General features: G+C 40.8%; 2 long non-coding RNA genes and 1 pseudogene across 2 annotated transcripts; 2 read left to right on the top strand and 1 right to left on the bottom strand.

The window, feature by feature from the left end:
• Window positions 1–6,274: 6,274 nt before the first annotated feature.
• On the top strand, window positions 6,275–7,502 carry LOC147376542 (uncharacterized). Its single transcript, XR_015161038.1, has 2 exons — window positions 6,275–6,312; window positions 6,996–7,502. It is a non-coding gene; the product is annotated as an uncharacterized LOC147376542 (long non-coding RNA).
• Window positions 7,503–11,255: 3,753 nt separating this feature from the next.
• On the bottom strand, window positions 11,256–12,468 carry LOC147376541 (uncharacterized). The gene is made up of 2 exons (XR_015161030.1): window positions 12,256–12,468; window positions 11,256–11,705 (listed from the first exon to the last, which is right to left on the bottom strand). It is a non-coding gene; the product is annotated as an uncharacterized LOC147376541 (long non-coding RNA).
• A 2,991-nt stretch (window positions 12,469–15,459) lies between these two features.
• On the top strand, window positions 15,460–19,533 carry LOC147376540 (ATP synthase F(0) complex subunit C2, mitochondrial pseudogene; annotated as a pseudogene).
• The last annotated feature ends 2,906 nt before the right edge of the window (window positions 19,534–22,439 follow it).

The raw sequence follows: 22,439 nt of genomic DNA, 5'->3' as shown, positions 1-22,439 counted from the left end.
AACTCCCTAACACCATACAAAGTGAAGTCGCTCACTCGTGTCCGACTCTGTGAGACCACACAGACGGCAGCCCACCAGGCTCCCCCATCCCTGGGATTCTCCAGGCAAGAAAACTGGAACGAGTTGCCATTTGTTTTCCAATGCATGAAAGTGAAAAGTGAAAGTCATGTTGCTCAGTCCTTTCTGACTCCTTGTGATCCCATGGACTGTAGCCTACGAGGCTTCTCCATCCATGGAATTTTCCAGGCAAGAGTACTGGAGTGTGTTGCCATTTCCTTCTCCAGGGGATCTACCCAACCCAGGGATTGAAATGGGTCTCCCACATTGCAGGCAGACACTTTACCTTATGATCTACCAGGGAAGGCTATACACAAAGTTAACACCATACACAAAGATAAACTCAAAATGGATTAAAGATCTAAATGTAAGACCACAAACCCTAAAACTCTTAGAGGAAAACACAGGAAGAACACTCTTTGACATTGTTGTGGTTTAGTCATTAAGTGATGTCCCACACTTTGCAACTCACTGGACTGCAGCAGGCCAGGCTTCTCAGTCCTTCACTATCGTCTGGAGTTTGCAGAAACTCATGTCCATTGAATTGGTGATGCTATCCAACCATCTCATCTTCTGTTGCCCTCTTCTCCTCCTGCCTTAAATCTTTCCTAGCATCAGGGTGTTTTCCATTGAGTTGGCTCTTTGCCTCAGGTAGCCAAAGTTTGGAGTTTCAGCTTCAGCATCAGTCCTTCCAGTGAATATTCAGGGTTGATTTCCTTTGGCATTGACTGGTTGGATCTCCTTGAGTCCACGGGACTCTCAAGAGTCTTCTCCAACACCACAGTTCAAAAGCATCAATTCTTCAGAGCTCAGCCTTCAAAGAGAAAAGGGAAAAGGGAGCCTTCTTGCACTATTGGTGGGAATGTAACCTGATACAGTCATTATGGAGAACAGTATCGAGATTCCTTAAGAAACTAGGGAATAAAACTACAAGATAACCCAGCAATCCCACTACTGGGCACATACTCTGAGGAAACCACAACTGAAAAGGACACATGTATCCCAATATTCATCGCAGCAATATTGACAATAGTCAGGACATGGAAGCAACCTAGATGGATGGGTAAAGAAGTTGAGGTACATGTATACAATGAAATATTACTCAACATTAAAAGGAACAAATTTAAGTCAATGCTGTGAGGTGGATGAAGTTAGAGCCTGTTACACAGAGTGAAGTCAGTCTGAACGAGAAAAACAAATATCGTACCTTGATGCATATATATGGAATCTAGAAAATGACATTGATGAACCTAGTTGCAAGGTAGCAAGAGAGATGCAGACATAGAGAACAGACTTGTCACAGTGGGGAAAGGAGAGGATGGGATGAATAGAGAGAGGAACATGGAAACATACATTGCCACACCGAAAATAGAGAGAAAGTGGGGATTTGCGGTATGACACAAGGAACTCAACCTGGTGCTCCGTGACAACCTAGAGAGATGGGACGGCGTGAGAGGGGGCAGGGAGGTCAAAGAGGGAGGAGACATATGGATACCTGCGGCTGATTGATGTTACTGTATGAAACCAGCACAACATTGTAAAGCAATTACCCTCCAACTAAAAATAAATAAATTTTTAAAAAGTTCAATGTAATGAATGTGTAGTATGTGTAGTTGCTATGCTGTGAATAGCAATCTCTACACATACATTTTTTTCCTTTCCAGAGAGTAGTTCAGTTCAGTTCAGTTCAGTCCAGTCCCTCAGTTGTGTCTGACTCTTTGCGACCCCATGAATCGCAGCATGCCAGGCCTCCCTGTCCATCACCAACTCCTGGAGTTCACTCAAACTCATGTCCATAGAGTCAGTGATGCCATCCAGCCATCTCAGCTGCTGGCGTGCTGCGATTCACGGGGTTGCAGAGAGTCGGACATGACTGAGCAACTGAACTGAAACTAAGAACATGTAATATTGTAGGTTCAAAAAATATTTTCTCTTGGAATTTTAGAGGCAGTGCTCTTTAACTCTTCAAGCGTGCATATTTGCTGATGATTCCTTTTCTGCCTCATGACTTACTTAGCCTCTCTTCTACTCATTCCCCAGACGGTCAGCTTCTCTCCTAGATAACCACTGTTACTAGTTTCTAAGTAAAATCTAGCAAACTTTCAGGTAGATATTACATGATTTTCAGAGAGATTCAGAGATTCGGTTTGCTACAAATGCTTCCATTTGTAAAAGGGAAAATATTCATTATAGGAAAATTATGCATTATTAAAAAAAAATGAGGACCATTTGTCCTTGAGTCACTTTCTCTGTTATCAAGAACTAATTATCCCTCTTTCTAAGTCAGCAACCTCATTAAGCACCTTTTTCTTAAGAAAGACTAATCCTTCAAATTACAAAACATAAGTGACAGCCCACAGAATTTATTGGTAAAAATATATTGGAATCCATTAGTAATTCATGGAGAATGAAAAGCAAGTATAAAATTATGTTGGCAGAACTGTTCTAAGTCATATATTCCTTAGATAATTCTCTTACTCCAGCAGGTACCACCTAGTTCCTAAGACTTCATCATGAAAAGAATGTTGTGAAAGCATCTAATCCATCCCAAGACATTGCTGTTCCTCCCAGGATTCCTGAAGGGTGTCTGTTTCCTAATGGCGATCTTGGTTACTCCATTGTGCAATCTCAGAGGACTAGGCAGGAACTGCGGTCCTCATCTTGGTCCTCTGAGAGACTGAGAAAGCGATCAGGAGCAGGACTCCGTCCAAAGAAGTTCCTACCTCTTCAAACACTCAGGTTATGCCACTGATCTTTTTCTCAACTACATCATCCCAGTCAAGATAGAAACAGAACAGATGCTACACAGTCTTCTTTCAGGAAAGGGCACAACCTGTGAAATCTTCCCTCAGGCAGTGGAGAAGGAAGACCTCTGTTACTAGTAAAAAGATGTGGATTCTTCAAGTGCCTTCAAACTGACTCCTTCTAATTAGCAGTGATAACAGCTAGAAAGAAAGATAACAGCTAAGACCCAGGGCAGGGGTCTTAGCGAGAGAGGCCTTAGTCTACACAATGTTATTCTTTATAAGAAATGGAGCATTTTTGACATTAGTGATCAGTTATTTTGAGTAGTTATTCATAATTATTAGTTTTTCTACCCTTTATAGCTGATATAAATAATTTTTAAATTTATTTTTAATTGGAAGATAATTGCTTTACTATGTTCTGTGGGTTTCTACCATGCAACAATGTGGATCAGCTCTAAGTACACATATATCCCCCCCACCTTGAACCTCACTTCCACCCCAGTGCCCCCCATTCACCCCACTAGGCTGTCACAGAACACGAGGCTGAACTCCCTGAGCTATAAAACAACTGTCCATCATCATCTATTCTGCACAGGGCAATGCCTGTATTTCAGTGCCACTCTCTCAATTTGTACCACCCTCTCCTTCCCTCGGTGTGTTCACAAGTTCGTTTTCTACATCTGCATTTCTATTCCTGCCCTTGAAAGAGGTTCATCAGGGCTATTTTTGTAGATTCCATACATATGTGTTAATATACAATATTTGTTTTTCTCTTTCTGACTTACCTCACTCTGTGTAAAAGGCTCTAGATTTGTCTATCTCAGTTCAACTGACTCAGTTTGTTCTTTTTATTGGCTGAGTAATATTTCATTGTATACATGTGCCACAACATCTTTATCCACTCATCTGTTGATTGACATCTAGGTTGCTTCCGTGTCCTGGCTATTGTAAATAGTGCTGCAATGAACACTAGGGTACACATGACTTTTTTGAATCACAGTTTTCTCAGGGCATATGCTGGGCCATTTGGTAGCTTTACTCCTAGTTTTTTAGTGAATCTCCATACTGTTCTCCATAGTGGCTTAACAATTTACTTTTTAAAAAAAGTTTTACTGTGTTCAGTTCAGTTGAGTTCAGTCACTCAGTAGTGTCCGACTCTTTGCGACTCCACAAATTGCAGCACGCCAGACCACCCTGTCCATCACCAACTCCTGGAGTTCACTCAAACTCATGTCTATCAAGTCAGTGATGCCATCCAGCCATCTCATCCTCTGTCATCCCCTTCTCCTTCTGCCCCGAGTCCCTCCCAGCATTAGAGTCTTTTCCAATGAGTCAACTCTTCACATGAGGTGGCCAAAGTACTGGATTTTCAGAAGTGATATATCATTGTGGTTTTGATTTGCATTTCCCTGGTGATTAGTAGTAATATTAAACTCCTTTTCATGTCCCTGTGGTTATATATATATATATATACACGTCTTCTTTAAAGAAAGCTCTATCCAAGTCCCTTACCTATTTAAAATTAAGATTGTTAAATTTTTTTCTATTATGTTGTAGGAGCTTCTTACATACTTTGGAAATTAACCCCTTATCATATAAGGGGCTTATATTTCCTTAAGCTTTGTAACCAGGAAGAGTTAATTTTGAATTTATGCTAGATCAGCTTCTGTGTTTTTAACCCTCATCTTGCCACCCTTGTTATTGTAAGCATACATAATGGACTGCTTTTGAGAGATAACCTGAGCTGCCCACCTGTGAGGGACTGTAAGGAAGCGAATCTAACATATTCCCCCACCTGAGGCTTGCCATACTAGGGGAAATTTGCAAGGATTGAGTAGTCTTTTACTTTATTTCCTTACCTCCACCCCATTTCTGACCCATAAAAGAACCTGGCAACCAGGCCCCAGCAAGATGATTACTTTGAGGCACTAGCTTGTCATTGTCTCAGCCAGCGGGTTCCCTAACAAAGTCCCTTTCTAGTCTAGATGGGCTTCCCTCATAGCTCAGTTGGTAAAGTATCTGCGTGCAATGCAGGAGACTCAGGTTTGATTCCTGGGTGAAAAATGAAATTTTTCATTTCATTTTTTTCCTTTTCCTGTCTAGACGCCTCATCTCAGATTCACTGCAGTGAGTGGAACAAGCTTGGACTTGGTAACAGGCTATGTCACATGCCTTATATTAGACATTTTGTGTTTTCCATAGCAAAATTTTGAGGCAAGTATAGCTTTTGTCTCTAATTTATAACAGTGTTAGTAAGCTGATCTTCAGAGTGGTTGGGAAACATTTAATGTCACAAAGTACTGGTGCCTATAGATGTCTCCATACCCAGGGCACTCAAGGTCCCCCATGGAAGGCTTAGTGCTTAGTATTAGCTGAAGGGTTGCTGTGTTTCAACAAATTATACTAATAAATTCCTGATGGGTTCTATGTCACCTTTAGTTTATTTGTTTAGAGAAAAATATCCATGGATTGAATGGGGGGGTCAATGACTCATGGAGCTTCATTCCCTGAGTATACTAAGAATTCTGAAAACACACTAAATGTCATTTAAAAAAAAATGGCCGGATAGAGTCAATTGAATTAACTGCTGTAGGGTAAAGTGGCAAAGAATATTTGGGGAGCATTAGTGGAAAAGCTTCTTAATGGATACAGCCTAGACATTGAGTCAATTTTGAAGATAATGAGGAGAGAGGAATTCGGGTTTCTAGTAGACTACAAGTTGCTCATGGTCATATGGCTGCAGAGACGAGATCAGTGTATACATCTGCAAAAGTAGAGCTTCAGTAAAGCATCTCAACTTGTGACCTTATGGCCTGGAAAACTGAAGGATCAAGTTTTCCTGTCGAAATCCATGAATGGAGCCGTGTGAAAACACACCTGGCATGAGACCGCCAACACAAGAAACTAGAAAATTAGGAAAACAAGATTGAGCTTTGTGGCCCCAAGTCATTTAATTGTCAATAAAAGGCTAGAGACCAGTGGGGCATGGTGTAAGGAAGGTGAGTTTAAAAAAACTGTGGGTAGTGCTTAAGATATGTGAGATTAGTAAATCCCAGTCTCGACCATCAAGGGAAACAAAGCTGGGTGTTGGCAGGTGAAATGGAATAGGGAGGAAGTTTTACATAGCAGATTCTTGGGGGCTGGGGAGAGGAAGAATCACCAAGTCTGACAATGGAGGAGCAACACTATTGTCAAAGAATTCCTCATATTTCCTAACTGGTGCATAACAATGGCACAGGGAGTATGTGACCAGGTCTCCATTGAATCACTCTGCACTTCCTTATGAAGGATAAAGAAGTCCATGGACAAGGGAGATTTGTGATATCAGCATGAGTGTGGCAATTTATTTTTGAGATTGCAAGCATGTGGTATTTGGGGTGGGAAACAAGTGCATCATGCCAGTCCTGGGATGTTCCCCCTGGGTGGAGCTGCCTGGTCCTTATAAAAGGAGTCTCCATCACAGTGCTGTCATTGTCCTGACGGTCATAGGTCTTCTTTGGAGCTTCTGGTGAGCACAACTCTTAGAGATCTTTATGGAACTTGGGTGGTAGGGTTTAATTTGGGGGTAGAAGTGGCTTTAGTTGAAGCAATTAGTGCTCTTAATGGGAAAAAGAAGATAATGAGGGTTTAGGGGTAAATTTTTGGTATTTGGTCATGAATGCGATCTTAAATGTGAGGAGAAAATGGAGTCAGAGGCACAGTCTTAATCTGAGAGAGAGTAGGGGGGATGAGATACTGTGCTACAGCACAGCACACATTAGTTCCAGATGCACCCTTCTCAGCATTTAGTCCCATTGAGTGCCTAGGTTGGGTCTCTGCATTTCTCTCAGAAGCCCACAGTCAGGTCAGTTTGGCCAGCAACCAAGACCTGATGGGAGAAATAAGTAGAGATTTGTTTGGGGATTGGCTACAAGTTTATTATCCAGATTCTTCTTCAGAGTATGTTTGTATTCATACAACACCTGTGTAGGTAATTTTGTTTTAGAAAGAGGTAAAGGAGAGACTAACCAGAAAAGACTGAAGATGTGAGGGCAAGAGATACTAAAAACAAAGGGTGAAGAAGCTATAAAAAACCATAAAGACTTTTTAGGAATCAAGAGGAGCCTTAGGGATGGGCGGGTTGTTGGCGCAGCTAAATGTTCTACCAATCAGACTCTCTGCTATGAATACTGTTGTCTGTTTGTATTTCAGATTCCTTGAGACCCAGGAAGGATGTCTCACCAGCAGCATCCGCATCCACATCAGCATCAGCATCAGCATCACCATCAGTGCAAGGAGCCCTGCCATCCACCTCCAAAAGTGTGCCCACCCAAGTGCCATGAGCCTTGCCCACCTCATCCATGCCCACCTCCACTGGGCCAGAAGAAATGCCCTCCTGGGCCACCATGCCCACCATGCGAGCAGAAGTGTCCACCCAAGTGGAAGTAACAGACTCATGATCCAGGCTCTTCCATTGTCCTCCCTTTGACCATGGTGATGGACTGCATCTTCCTTAATCTTCCTCCTCAACCGACAGCTGACAGAGACAAGGCTTGCTTCCTGAAGCCAACACCACGTTGTTGGAAGAAGAGCAGCAGGATCATCGCTTGATCTCTCTTTGCCATGTGCCGGTCTGTAATCCGCGTTGTGATCTCTACCCCATGAGCAATTAGTGTGTCTATTCTTTTGCTTCTCCAATAAAGCATATTCATAGCCCAATATGTATTTCTTTCTTTGTTTTTTTTCTTTTTCTTTTTTTTTTGCATATAGTGTTTTTCATCTCTTATGTCAGCTACAAGTATTCTTCTGAGTGTTCCTTTTAATTCCCATTGGGTTATCAGAATTAGATTTTTCCATCATTGAGTTCAGCTTTGCCTGAAATATGTCTTTTGGACTGGATTCGTCAACGAATTCCTTCATTGGCTTCAGACTTGTTTCTATCTCTATCTTGAAGACCCTGAAAAGAGTTGAATTCTCTCAGTCTCAGATTCTTTATTTGTAAAACCAGTAGGCAAGAATCTATTCAACTCCTCGTACTCATAGAGATTAATATATTCACAAATGTTTCCTAATTATTAACACATGCCAGGAAATGTCTTATGTGCTAGGGACATGAGGATGGTGACTAAAGTCCTTTCTCCATCTAAACTCTTCAAAAGATTTTGCACACGCACACAGACACACACATGTGCACATACAAGGCAAATAATAGAGATGCAGGGGGAATGTTAGAGACAACTGTGTAGAAAAGCTCTTCCAAAGTGGCTTTTAGGGCAAAGACTTGAGTGAAGAAAAGAGTGAGCCTTGAGTATCTGGGGTACACTGTACCAGTGAGAGGAGATGGCGAGTGCTGAGGCAGGGCAGAGTAACTGCAGGGAGAACAGTCATCAGAGAGACAATGTCTCCAAATGGGGTTGAAGACAGTGGATCTGAAAGATGTATCAAAGATTTTGATAATTCATTCACAGTTTTCCAGCCATACTATGCTGAAGTTCAAAGTCCCAACTTTGTATGTAATTCTCTACCATCACATTTATTTTCTTTTACCTGAAAGTACATATGATCCTGTAAAGATAGTTTTTAAAAATGGTTAAAAGCACTAAGGAATATATGTATACACATAGCTGAGCACCAAAGAATTGATGCTTTTGAACTGTGGTGCTGGAGAAGACTCTTGCAACCCCTTGGACTGCAAGGACATCCAAGCAGTCCATCCTAAATGAGACCAGTCCTGGGTGTTCATTGGAAGGACTGATGCTGAGGCTGAAACTCCAATACTTTGGCCACCTCATGCGAAGAGTTGACTCACTGGAAAAGACTCTGATGCTGGGAGGGATTGGGGCAGGAGGAGAAGGGGATGACAGAGGATGATATGGCTGCATGGCATCACCGACACGATGGACATGAATTTGGGTGAACTTGGGGAGTTGGTGATAAACAGGGAGGCCTGGCGTGCTGCGATTCATGGGGTCTCAAAGAGTCAGACACGACTGAGTGACTGAACTGAACTAAACTGATGGCTGATTCACGTTGAGGTTTGACAGAAAACAGCAAAATCCTGTAAAGCAAGTCTTCTTCAATAAAAATTAAATTAATTTAAAAAATTAATCCTTTTGCAAAGCAAAACTGCATTTTGTGAGAGTGATGATATGAAAGGTAGGCCTATTATTAACAGTGTTCCCATCTTATAGGGAAGTTGACTCCATTAAATTCTATCATCTTATAGTAACAAAATACATAAAGAATTTTATTGTTGTGCTTCCAACACTATAAAGCACTGATTTTATTTTTAAGGGGGTGACTTTGTACTCTTGGATAGGGCTCTGGCCTAATATTATTGACATGATATACTCCTCAATTTTGTCTTGAAGAAAAACAAGAAAAAGGAAAAGAAAAAATAAAATTTTGTTTGATTTCGGGAGAACACGGCCAACATATTCAGAAAGTCCATAAAGCTTTGCTGTATGAAGTGGGTAATCATAGACTGATCTCTTTATTGTCAAGAATCATGAAGTTAAGAAAAAGAATACTACCAACTCTTCAAAAGATGCAAGTTTCCTTATTATTTGCGTCCCATACCTTCTCCACTAGAAGTGACCACAATCATGACTCCTAATAATCACTTTCTTGCTTTTTGTTTATTGTTTTTAAGCATCAGCATAGGAATATCTCTAAAAATTATAGTTAAGTTACTAGCTTTTTCACTACATAAATGGAATTATACTGTATACCGTATCTTTGTCTCTCATCCTTCAGTTGACACTATGTGGCTTTGGCCTATCCACTAGTGAAGTTTAGTATGTCATTGTGTGACTATACAGCACTTCATTTCTCTCCTTGTTGTACTGTTGGTTGACCTCAAAGTTGTTTCCTTTGTGGAGCTGTTAGGAACACTAGGACGTTTTCCTCATGTCTGTTAGTGCACATGTTCACACATTTCTGTAGCAAATGATCCCAGAAGTATCCCACTTCTGCTTTTACAGATAATGCCAAACTGTTTTCCCAAGTACTGGCAACAATTCCAGACTCCTCCCAGAGGTGTTGTGTATTTGCTGCTTGTCCTGTGTCTTAATTAAATTAGTTTGTCATTTCCAGACTTTTGAAGGCTGTACCCATCAGGTTTGCATTTTGAATACTCTTTATTTAATGTTAGTGACTTTCAGAAGTTCTAAAAATAACTTTGTTGGCCATGTGAAGGCATTTTCTTTGTAAAGTGACTGTTGTCCAGTTTTCTATTCAGTGTCTGTTTATGACTGACTTTGTGAGTTATTTACATATTTTGGATACTGATTTTTAATAACAGTTAGGCTAACACATGGCAGCTAAGATTTTCTCCTGTTTTCCTCCAGAAATTGTAGAATCTTAGATCTTATGTTGTAGTCTATGGTACAATTTGAGTTAATATTTATATGGTGTTAGCTAAAGGCCAAGCTTCAATTATTTCTGTATCAGTATCCAACAGTTTGAGTATCATTTATTGACAAGGTTATTTTTCATCTGTTGAATTACCGAGACACCCTTGTTGAAAATCAGTTGACCATGTATGGTATGGATCTATGTCTGGATGTTCTATTATTGCATTGATCTCTGTGTCTTTTCTTATGGGATAGCATCCTCTCTTAATTAGTGCAGCTCTATCGTGCAGTCCTACAATTCATTCAGCAATTTTGATTTATCTTTAATTTATAGTTGAGAATTGCATAGATATAAAATTTGAGACCGTTAGGCCATCAGCATAGTATGACTGTCAAACTATGAATAAATAATGAAAATCATTATTAAATCTTTGGATCCCAACCTCTCTGACCCCATTTGGAGGCAGTGTCTCCTTGATCACTGTCCTTTCTGTGGTTAATTTCCTCTGCCTTAGCACTTGCCATCACCTCTCATGGTACAATGTAAACCAGATACACTCAAAGCTCACTCATTTCATCACTCAGGTCATTGCCCAAAAAGCCACTTTGGAAGACCTCTTCTCCAAATTTTCTCTAACATATACACACACAGGACTATTATTTGTCTTCTTCATATGTGTGTGTGTGTGTGTGTAAAATGCCCTCAAGAATTTAGATGGACAAGGACGTTGGTCACCATTATCATGTCCTTAACATATGGGTCTGGCATGTATCAATAATTAAGAAACATTTGTGAATATATTAATTTCTATGAGTACACTGAGTCAAATACATTCTCTCCTCATTTTCTCAGGTTAGGAAACTGAGGCTGAGAGAATTCAGTTCTTTTCAGGGTCCTATAAGGAAGAGAGATAGACACGTTTGAAACCAGTGAAAGAATTCCTTGATGGATCCAATCCAAAAGACATATTTCAGGCAAAGCTGAACTCAAATCAAGGAAAAGTCTAACTCCGAAAATCCAATGGGAGTAAAAGGAACACAGAGAAGAATACTTGTTGTTGACAGGAGACATTAAAAACACAAAGTGCAAAAGAAAAATGTAAGAAGAAATGTGCACTCACTAGGACACAGGCTTTATTGGAGAATCAAAGAATAGACACACTAAGTTCTCACAGGGTAGAGATCACAATGCGGATTACAGACGGGCACATGGGAGGTTAAGGAAGACGAAATCCGTCACCATGGCCGAAGGGTGGACAACGGGAGAGCCTGGATCTTGTTGTTTCTTGGTCCAGATGAAATCTGGTGCTGTTACTTCCACTTGGGTGGACACTTCTGCTCACAGGGTGGGCATGGTGGCCTAGGAGGGCATTTCTGCTGGCTCACTGGAGGTGGGCATGGATGAGGTGGGCAAGGCTCATGGCACTTGGGTGGGCACACTTTTGGAGGTGGATGGCAGGGCTCCTTGCACTGATGGTGATGCTGATGGTGATGCTTTTGCGGATGCGGATGCGGATGTGGATGCGGATGCGGATGGTGAGACATGCTTCCCTGGGTCTCAAGGAATCTGAAATACAAACAGCATTGTTCATAACAGAAAGCCCTATTCTTCCACTAATAGGGAGCCCTCTTCTACCACTTTTGAAGAAAAAATTACTTACACAAATGCTGTGTGAATACAAGCACACTCTGAAGAAAAATAATCAGGATGTGAAACTTCTAGCCAATCTCAAAAACATCTCTACTAATTTCTCCCTTGAGGTTTTGGTTGCTGGTCTAACTGACTTGACTGTTGGCTTCCAAGGAGAAATGCAAAGGCCCACATGCAGCACTCAGTGGAACTGCAGGCTGAGAAGACTTCATTTGCAATGAATGCACTGAGACACGGCATCTCCTCTCCCTGACTCTCCCTAGGTTAAGATTGTGCCGCTGATTCCATTCCTCTCGTCTCCTTTAAGAGCACATTTAAGATGTCAAGAACAAGACTAAAACTACCCCTAAATTCTTATTACCTTCTTATTCCCATAGAGAGCACTAATTTGTTAAAATACAGCCACTTCTACCCTAAGATTATACCCTACCACACAAGTGCTAAAAACATCTAAAACTGTACGCACCAGAGGCTCCAAAGAAGACCTATGACTGAGTAGCACAAAGATAGCAGTATGGTGGTAGAGACTCCTTTTATAAGGACCAGGCAGCTCCACCCAGAGGGAATATCCCAGATCTGGCATGATGCACTTGTTTCCCACCCCAAATACCATGTGCTTGCAATCTCAAAAATAAATTGTCACACTCATGCTGATATCACAAAGCTCCATTGCCATGGACTTCCTCACCCTTCACTGAGGCAGTGCAGAGTGAGTCACTCAATACATTGTCTCAAAGCCCCAGTGCCAATATCATGCACCAGTTAGGAAATATGAGGAATTTTTTGACAATGGTACTGCTCCTCCATGGTTAAGATTGTGCTTGCCACATTCCCCAGCTCCCTATGCATCTGGTATGGAAAACTTACTACCCCATTCCATTTCAGCTTCAGCACCCAGGTTTGTCTCCCTCAATGGTCATGACTAGGGTTTACTAAACACACATATCTTAACCCCCATCCACAGTTTTTCTACATTCCCCTTATACCACATTCTACTGATCTCTGGGCTTTTCTTGACAATTAAAACACTTAACCATGGCCACAAAGTCTATCATGATTTTCCAGTACTAACAGTCTCATTTCAGCTGTGTTTTTACATGGCTCCAAAATGGACTTGAACAGGACAACATGATCCCTCAGGTTTCTTAGCCATAAGCTCATGGAATAGGATCCCTTCGTGAAATTCTACTTTTTCTGCCACACGACCATGAGTCATTGTGGTCTAGGGTTGTATGATGCTGTTCAGTTGCTCATTCGTGTCCAACTCTTTGCGACCCCATGGAGCAGCATGCCAGACTTCCTTGTCCTTCACTATCTCCCAGAGTTTGCTCAAACTCATGTCCATTGACACCATCCGACCATCTCATCTTCTGTCGTCCCTTCTTCTCCTGCCTTCAATCTTTCCCAGCATCCCAACAAGGTTTTTTCCAATGAGTTGGCTCTTCACATCAGGAGGCCAAGATATTGGAGTTTGAGCTTCAATATCAGTCCGTCCAAAGAATATTCAGAGTTGATTTCCTTTAGGATTGACTGGTTTGCTCTCCTTGGTGTCCAAGGGGCTCTCATGTGTCTTGTCCAGCACCACAGTTCAAAAGCCTCAGTTCTTCAGTGCTCAGCCTTCTTTATGGTCCAACTCTGACATCCATACATGACCACTGGAAAAACCAGAACTTTGAGTATAAGGACCTTTGTCAGCAAAGTGATGTCTCTGCTTTTTGATACACTGTCTAGGTTTGGTATAGTTTTCTTCCCATGAGCAAGCATCTTTTATTTCATGACTGCAGTCTCAGTCCTCAGTGATTTTAGAGCCCAAGAAAATAAAGTCTATCACGGTTTTAATTTTTTCCCCCATCTGTTTCCCTGAAGTGATGGGATCGAATGCTATGATCTTAGTTTTTTGAATTTGAAGTTTGAAGCCAACTTTTTCACTCTCCTCATTCACTTTCATCAAGAGGATCTTTAGTTCATCTTTGCTTTCTGCCCTAAGGGTGGCATCATCTTCATACTTGAGGTTATTGATGTTTCTCCGGCAATCTTGATTCCAGCTTGTGCTTCATCCAGCCCAGCATTTTGCATGATGTACTCTGCATATAATTTAAGTATGCGGGGTGAAAATATACTGCCTTTACTTACTCCTTTCCCTGTTTTGAGCCAGTTCATTTTTCCATGTCCAGTTCTTAGTGTTGCTTGTTGTTCTGCTGTTTTCGGTCTACTAGAAACCAAATTCGTCTCATCTCATTATCTTCAAAATTGTCTCAATATCTGGACTGTATCCATTTAGAAGCTTTTCCACTAGTACCCCCCAAATATCTTGTGCTAATTTACACTACAGCCGTTAATTCAGTTAACTCTATCAGGCCCTTTTTTGAAATGACATTTGGTGTGTTTTCAGACTTTCTTAGTACACCCAGGGAATGAAGCTCCATCAATCATTCATTCCAGCATTCAATCATTGGCTATTTTTCCCTAAATAAATAAATGATGGATGACATAGAATCCATTCATAATTTATTAGTATAATTTGTTGAACCACAGTATAATAATAATAAATAAACCATACCTTTACTTGATATATTAATAATAATAAGTAAGTAAGCATAATAATCATAAGTAAATAACACTTCAGCTAATAATTTGCACTCTGCTTTCCAGGGAAGACTTGAGTCCTGGGCTATGCAGACATCCATGCACACCAGTACTGTGTGACATTAAATATTTCCCAACCTCCCTGAAGACCAGTTTATTTACATAGTTGTAATTAGAGATAAAAACTATACCTGCCTCAAAATTTTGCTATCAAAACAACAAAATGCCTAATATAGGCACATTACATGATCAATCCTATGGAAATATGAGGCTTCCCTGGTGGCTCAGATGGTAAAGCATCTGTCTACAATGCGGGAGACCAGGGTTCGATCCCTGGGTTGGGAAGATCCCCTGGAGAAGGAAATGGCAATCCACTCCAGGACTATTGCCTGGAAAATCCCATGGACATAGGAGCCTGGTAGGCTACAGCCCATGGGGTCGCAAAGAGTCAGACACGACTGAGTGACTTTAAAAAAAAAACAAAAACAAAAACCTGATAAGGGCTTAATTTCCAAAATATATAAGAAACTTATACAACATAATAGCAAAAAGTTTAGGAGCCTTTATTTCAAATATGGAAGGGACTTGAATAGAGCTCTGTTTACAGAAGACATATTGAAAAGGAATCTAATATCACTACTGATCATCCAGGATATGAAAATCAAACACACAATGATATATCACTTCACACCTGTTAGAATGATTGTGATCAGAAAAACAAGAAATCCTAGTCAAAGTTGGTGAGTTTGTGTAGAAAATAAGGAGACTTTTACCTGTTAGTGCAATGGTAAATGGTTCAACCATTATGAAAAATATGAAGGTTACTCAAAAGTTAAAAAATAGAAACCAGAACTACCATATGTATTACCCATTCACATTAGTGTATTTAACCAAGGTAATTTAAATCAGGGTCGCCAAGACATATTAGCACTTTCAAGTTCACTGCAGCGGTACCCACAATAGCCAAGATGTGTTAACATCCTAAATGTCCATCAACAGATGAATGGATAAATAAACTGTAGTATATACATACAGTGGATTATTATTCGTCCTTAAAAAGAAGGAAATCCTGTCATGAGACAACATGGATCAACCTGGAAGACATTATACCAAGAGAAGTAAGCCAGACCCAGGAGGACAAATGCTGCATGAATCCCCTTATATGAGGTATTGAAACAGTCAAACTCGTGGAAGTAAAAGGGCACATGGGCACATGCCCTGAGTAAACTGTGCTTCAAAAGACAAATGCACCCCAGTGTTCATTGCATACAGCCGCTATGGAGAACGGCATGGAGATCCTTAAAAAATTAGGAATAAAACTACCATATGGCCCAGCAATCCCTGTGGATACTTCTCTGGGCATATACCTTGAGAAAATTGTAATTCAAAAAGGCACATGTACTCCAGTGTTCATTGCATCACTGTTTCCAATAGCCTGGATGTAGAAGCAACCTAGATATCCATCAACAAATGAATAGGTAAAGAAGTTGTTGTACATAAATACAATGGAATGTCACTCAGCCATAGAAAGGAGCAGATAGGAGTTCAGTTTAACTGAGGTGGACAAATCTAAAGCCCGTTATACAGAGTGAATCGGTCAGGAAGAGAAAAACAAATATCACATTTTAACACATATATATGAAATCTAGAAAAATGGTGCTAATGAAACTATTTGCAGAGCAGGAATAGAAATGCAGATGTAGAGTACAGGGCTTCCAAACACAGAAAGAAAAAGAGAGGGTGGGATGAATTGCGAGCGTAGCATTGAAATATATGCATTGCCATGTGTAAAAGAGATGGCTAAAGGAACTTTGCTGAATAGCACAGGGAGCTCAGCCTTGTGCTTTGTGATGATCTAGAGGGATGGGATGGGGGGCCATGGGGTGAAAGTGAGGCTCAAGGTGGAGGGGCTATATGTGTACTTAAAGCTGATCCACATCATTGTAGGCAGAAAGCAACACAACATTGTGGAGCAGTTATCCTCCAATTAAAAATGAATTTCAAAAGAAGGAATGTGAGCTCTATAAGGCAGCAGAACTAACACGAATTATGAATAACTGCTCACAATAACTAAATAATGTGAACCGTGCCCCCAAATGTGATTAAAATAGGATTATTATTTAGTGTGAGGGCCCCCTCCCTAAGACCCTTGCCCAGCTCTCCTCTGTCTTCAAGCTGACATCACTACTAATTCAAAGGCTTCAGTCTGAAGGCAATTTCAGAATCCACACCTTCTTACTAGTAAGAAAGGTCCTCCCACTGCCTGAGGGAATATTTCATGCCTTGTGCTCTCTCCTGAAAGAAGGCAGTGTGGTGTCTGCAATATTTCTTGATTAGGTTGGTGTGCTACAGGAAAAAAAAAAAAAATCAGTGACATAACCTGGGCATTTGAAAAGGAAGGAACTTCTTTAGATTGAGCCCTGGTCCTGATTGCTTTCTCAGTATCTCAGAGAACCAAAATGAGGACAGATGTTCCTCTGAGATTCCACAGTGGAGTAACCAAGATCACTGTTAGGAAATAGACATCCTTCAGGGATCTCAGAAGGAACAGGGATGTCTTGGGATGGGTCAGGTTTTTCCACAACATTCTTTTTTCATGTTGAAGTGTTAGGAACTAGGTGGGGCCTGCTGGAGCAAGAGAATGCTCTAAGGAACATGTGACTTAGAACAATTCTACCAACATAATTTTAAACTTGCTCTTCTTGCCGGATGAATTAATAACGGATTCCAAAGCTACTTTTTACCAATACCTTTTATGGGTTCTCACTTAGGTTTGATAAATGAAGGAGGATCAGGCTCTCTTTAAAAACAAAAAAGAGTGCTTAATGAGGTTACTGATGTGGAAAAAGGAATAATTAATTCCTGATACACAGAGAAAATGACTAAAAGACAGGTGACTCTCACTTTTTTCAAATAATGAATCATTGAAGCATCTGTAGCAAATTAAATCTCTGAAAACCATGTAACAGCTACATGAGGGCTTGCTAGATTTTACTTAGAAACCAGTAATAGTGGTTATCTAGGAGAGAAGTTGACTGTCTGGGGGATGAGTAGAAGAGAGACCAAATAAGACATGAGGCAAAGAGGAAATCATCCGCACATACACATGCTTGGAGGGGAAGGAGCGATGCCAAGGGAAAATATTTTTTGAACCTACAGTTTTACATGGAGCCTAACTATTCATCAAATATGAATAAAGTAAAATCCATTTGTTCCTTTTCCAGGAAATCTTCCCAACCCAGAGATCAAGCCAAGGTCGAACCTCTTTCTACATTGTAGCTTCCTGAAAATAATTGAATTCTCTCAGCCTCAGTTTCCCTATTTGTAAAAAAGTGGAAAAGAATGTATTCAACTCAGTGTACTCATAAAAATTAACTTATTCACAAATGTTTCCTAATTATTAACGCATGCTCTTCAGTATCTTACATGCTGTTAACTGTTAACATGAGTATGGTGACCAAAGTTCTTGTCTGTGTAAATTCTTGAGTGAATTTCACACATACACACACACAATCCAGCTTGTTATTCTTCCAACCTGCTGTTTCCCATGATGTACTCTGCATTTACATTAAATATTTAGGATAACAATAATACTCCCTCATCATACTCCTTTCCCAATTTTGAACCAGTCAGCTGTTTCATGTCCAGTTCTGACTGTTGCTCTTGACCTGCGTGCAGTGTGTCAGGAGACAGGTAAGGTGGTCTGGTACTCCTGCCTCATTAAGAAGTTTCTGTAGTTTGTTGTGATCCACACAATCAAAGGTTTTGGCATAGTGAGGGAAGCAGAAGTACATATTTTTCTGGAATTCCCTTGATTTCTTCACGATCCAGTGATGGTTGGCAGTTTGATCTCTGGTTCCTCTGCCTTTTTAAAACACAGATTGTACATCTGGAAGTTCTGGGTTCACATATCGCTGAAGCCTAGGTTGAAGGATTTTAAACCTAACCTGCTCGCACGTGAAATGAGAGTAATTGTAACATAGTATAAACATGATTCGGCATCACCCTTCTTTGTGGTTGGAATGAATGATGACCTTTCCCTGTGCTGTGGCCACTGCTGATGTTTCCAAATTTACTGACATATTAGGGCAGTGTTTAAACAGCACTATCTTTTAGGATTGGGTCACCACCACTATCTCGTTTGTAATAATGCTTCCTAGGGCCCACTTGACTTCACACCCCAGAAGGTCCAACTCTGAGTGAGTGATCACACCACTGTGGTTATTTGCATCATTAAGACTCCTTTTTTTTTTTGTATAGTTTTTATGTATATTCTTGTCACATTTTCTTAATCTCTTCTGCTTCTGTTAGGACCTTATTGTTTCTGCCCTTTATCCTGCCCATCCTTGCATGAATAGTCCCCTGGATATCTCCAATTATCTTGAAGACATCTCTATTCTTTCCCATTCTATTGTTTTCCTCTATTACTTTGCACTCTTCATTTTAAAAGGCTTTCTTATCTCCCCTTGCTCTTCCCTGGAACTCTGCTTTCCCTTTCTCCCTTGCCTTACTCTTCTCATATTTCCTCACCTATTTGTAAAGCCTCCTCAGACAACCACTTTGCTTCTTGCATTTCTTTTTCTTTGGAATGGTCTTGGTCACTACCTCCTATATAGTGTTACAAACTTCTGTCCATAGTTACTCAGGCACTCTGTCTATCATATCTCATCCCTTGAATCTATTCATCCTCTCCAGTGTATAATCATAAGGGATCCACTTGCGCCAAGTTCGTCTCAACCCCCTCCTTGATCAGGAGAACCTCTACACTACTGAGCCGACCACTGTCTGCAGTGGTGCTAAGACGACAGGAGACTCTGAGAGATGAGAGCCACAGCAGCTTGGCAGCCCCTCGTCCCCTGACCACCTCACTTACTTCTAGCCACAGCTTCCACACCAGTGCCATTTCAAGGGACATAGACCCAGCAGCCAAATTCTTTGGAGCTGGGGCTCCCACAGTAGGGGTGGCTGGCTTCGGAGCTGGAATGGGGACTGTGTTCGGGAGACTCATCATTGGCTATGACAGGAGCCCTTCTCTGAAGCAGCTGCTCTTCTCCTAGGCCATCTTGGGCTTTGCCCTCCCGGAGGCCATGGGGCTCTTTTGCCTGCTGGCAGCCTTTCTCCTCCTCTTCGCCATGTGAGGGAGCCGTATCCACCTCCCATAGTTCTTTTTCCCGTGTCTCCTCTGCCCTGGGTGTTCCTTTTCCTGTACCTCCCCAGGCAGTCTGGGGAAAGTGGTTGGCTCAGGGCTTGACAGAAAGAAGACAAATAAATACTGTATGAATAAGAAAAAAAAAAAAAAGATAAAAACTGTGCACCAAATTCCTCTATAAGAAGTATGGAGAGGGTTCCACTAACCACTGAACAATTCTTGACCACTAGGTGGATATTCTACAATTCAACTTAATTCTGATACTCTTTATTTGAAGATAGTATCAGATTCCATGGGTTAACAGTTCAGTCCTTATAACCACGATGGTGTGATCACTCACTCAGAGTTGCACCTTCTGGGGTGTGAAGTCAAGTGGGCCCTAGGAAGCATTATTACAAATGAAGATAGTGGTGGTGACCCAATCCTAAAAGATAGTGCTGTTTAAACACTGCCCTAATATGTCAGTAAATTTGGAAACATCAGCAGTGGCCACAGCACAGGGAAAGGTCATCATTCATTCCAACCACAAAGAAGGGTGATGCCGAATCATGTTTATACTATGTTACAATTACTCTCATTTCACGTGCGAGCAGGTTAGGTTTAAAATCCTTCAACCTAGGCTTCAGCAATATGTGAACCCAGAACTTCCAGATGTACAATCTGTGTTTTAAAAAGGCAGAGGAACCAGAGATCAAACTGCCAACCATCACTGGATCATGGAGAAATCAAGGGAATTCCAGAAAAATATGTACTTCTGCTTCCCTCACTATGCCAAAACCTTTGATTGTGTGGATCACAACAAACTACAGAAACTTCTTAATGAGGCAGGAGTACCAGACCACCTTACCTGTCTCCTGACACACTGCACGCAGGTCAAGAGCAACAGTCAGAACTGGACATGAAACAGCTGACTGGTTCAAAATTGGGAAAGGAGTATGACGAGGGAGTATTATTGTCATCTTATATATTTAATGTATATGCAGAGTACATCATGGGAAACCACAGGTGGGAAGAATAACAAGCTGGATTGTGTGTGTGTGTGTGTGTGAAAATCACTCAAGAATTTACACAGACAAGAACTTTGGTTACCATACTCATGTTAACAGTTAACAGCATGTAAGATACTGAAGGGCATGCGTTAATAATTAGGAAACATTTGTGAATAAGTTAATTTTTATGAGTACACTGAGTTGAATACATTCTTTTCCACTTTTTTACAAATAGGGAAACTGAGGCTGAGAGAAATCAATTGTTTTCAGGGGGCTAATATGTAGAAAGAGGTTCGACCTTGGCTTGATCTCTGGGTTGGGAAGATTTCCTGGAAAAGGAACAAATGGATTTTACTTTATTCATATTTGATGAATAGTTAGGCTCCATGTAAAACTGTAGGTTCAAAAAATATTTTCCCTTGGCATCGCTCCTTCCCCTCCAAGCATGTGTATGTGCAGATGATGTCTTCTTTGCCTCATGTCTTATTTGGTCTCTCTTCTACTCATCCCCCAGACAGTCAACTTCTCTCCTAGATAACCACTATTACTGGTTTCTAAGTAAAATCTAGCAAGCCCTCATGTAGCTGTTACATGGTTTTCAGAGATTTAATTTGCTACAGATTCTTCAATGATCCATTATTTGAAAAAAGTGAGTCACCTGTCTTTTAGTCATTTTCTCTGTGTATCAGGAATTAATTATCCCTCTTTCCACATCAGTAACCTCATTAAGCACTCTTTTTTTTTTTTTTTAAAGAGAGCCTGATCCTCCTTCATTTATCAAATCTAAGTGACAACCCATAAAATGTATTGGTAAAAAGTAGCTTTGGAATCCATTAGTAATTCATGAGGCAAGAAGAGCAAGTTTAAAATTATGTTGGTAGAATTGTTCTAAGTCACATGTTCCTTAGATCATTCTCTTGCTCCAGCAGGCCCCACCTAGTTCCTAACACTTCAACATGAAAAAAAAAAATGTCGTGGAAAATAACTGACCCATCCCAAGACATCCCTGTTCCTTCTGAGATCCCTGAAGGATGTCTGTTTCCTAACAGTGATCTTGGTTACTCCACTGTGGAATCTCAGAGGAACATCTGTCCTCATTTTGGTTCTCTGAGATACTGAGAAAGCGATCAGGACCAGGGCTCAATCTAAAGAAGTTCCTACCTTTTCAAATGCCCAGGTTATGTCACTGATTTTTTTTTTTTTCCTGTAGCACACCAACCCAATCAAGAAATATTGCCGACACCACACTGCCTTCTTTCAGGAGAGAGCACAAGGCATGAAATATTCCCTCAGGCAGTGGGAGGACCTTTCTTACTAGTAAGAAGGTGTGGATTCTGAAATTGCCTTCAGACTGATGCCTTTGAATTAGTAGTGATGTCAGCTTGAAGACAGAGGAGAGCTGGGCAAGGGTCTTAGGGAGGGGGCCCTCACACTAAATAATCTATTTTAATCACATTTGGGGGCACGGTTCACATTAATTAGTTATTGTGAGCAGTTATTCATAATTCGTATTAGTTTTGCTGTCTTTTAGAGCTCACATTCCTTCTTTTGAAATTTATTTTTAATTGAAGGATAACTGCTCCACAATGTTGTGTTGCTTTCTGCCTACAATGATGTGGATCAGCTTTAAGTACACATATATCCCCTCCACCTTGAGCCTCACTTTTACCCCATGGCCCCCCATCCCATCCCTCTAGATGATCACAGAGCACAAGGCTGAGCTCCCTGTGCTATTCAGCAACCTTCCTTTAGCCATGTCTTTTACACATGGCAATGCATATATTTCAATGCTACGCTTGCAATTCATCCCACCCTCTCTTTCTCTTTCTGTGTTTGGAAGCCCTGTACTCTACATCTGCATTTCTATTCCTGCTCTGCAAATAATTTCATTAGCACCATTTTTCTAGATTTCATATATATGTGTTA

The sequence above is a fragment of the Bos grunniens genome, chromosome 3 (assembly GCF_055505025.1).
Source record: "Bos grunniens cultivar Pamir isolate PY7600 chromosome 3, Bosgru_T2T1.0, whole genome shotgun sequence".
Lineage (NCBI taxonomy): Eukaryota > Metazoa > Chordata > Mammalia > Artiodactyla > Bovidae > Bos > Bos grunniens.
Note: the sequence above shows the minus strand (reverse complement) of the source record. Positions and strands in the feature narration are given on the sequence as shown.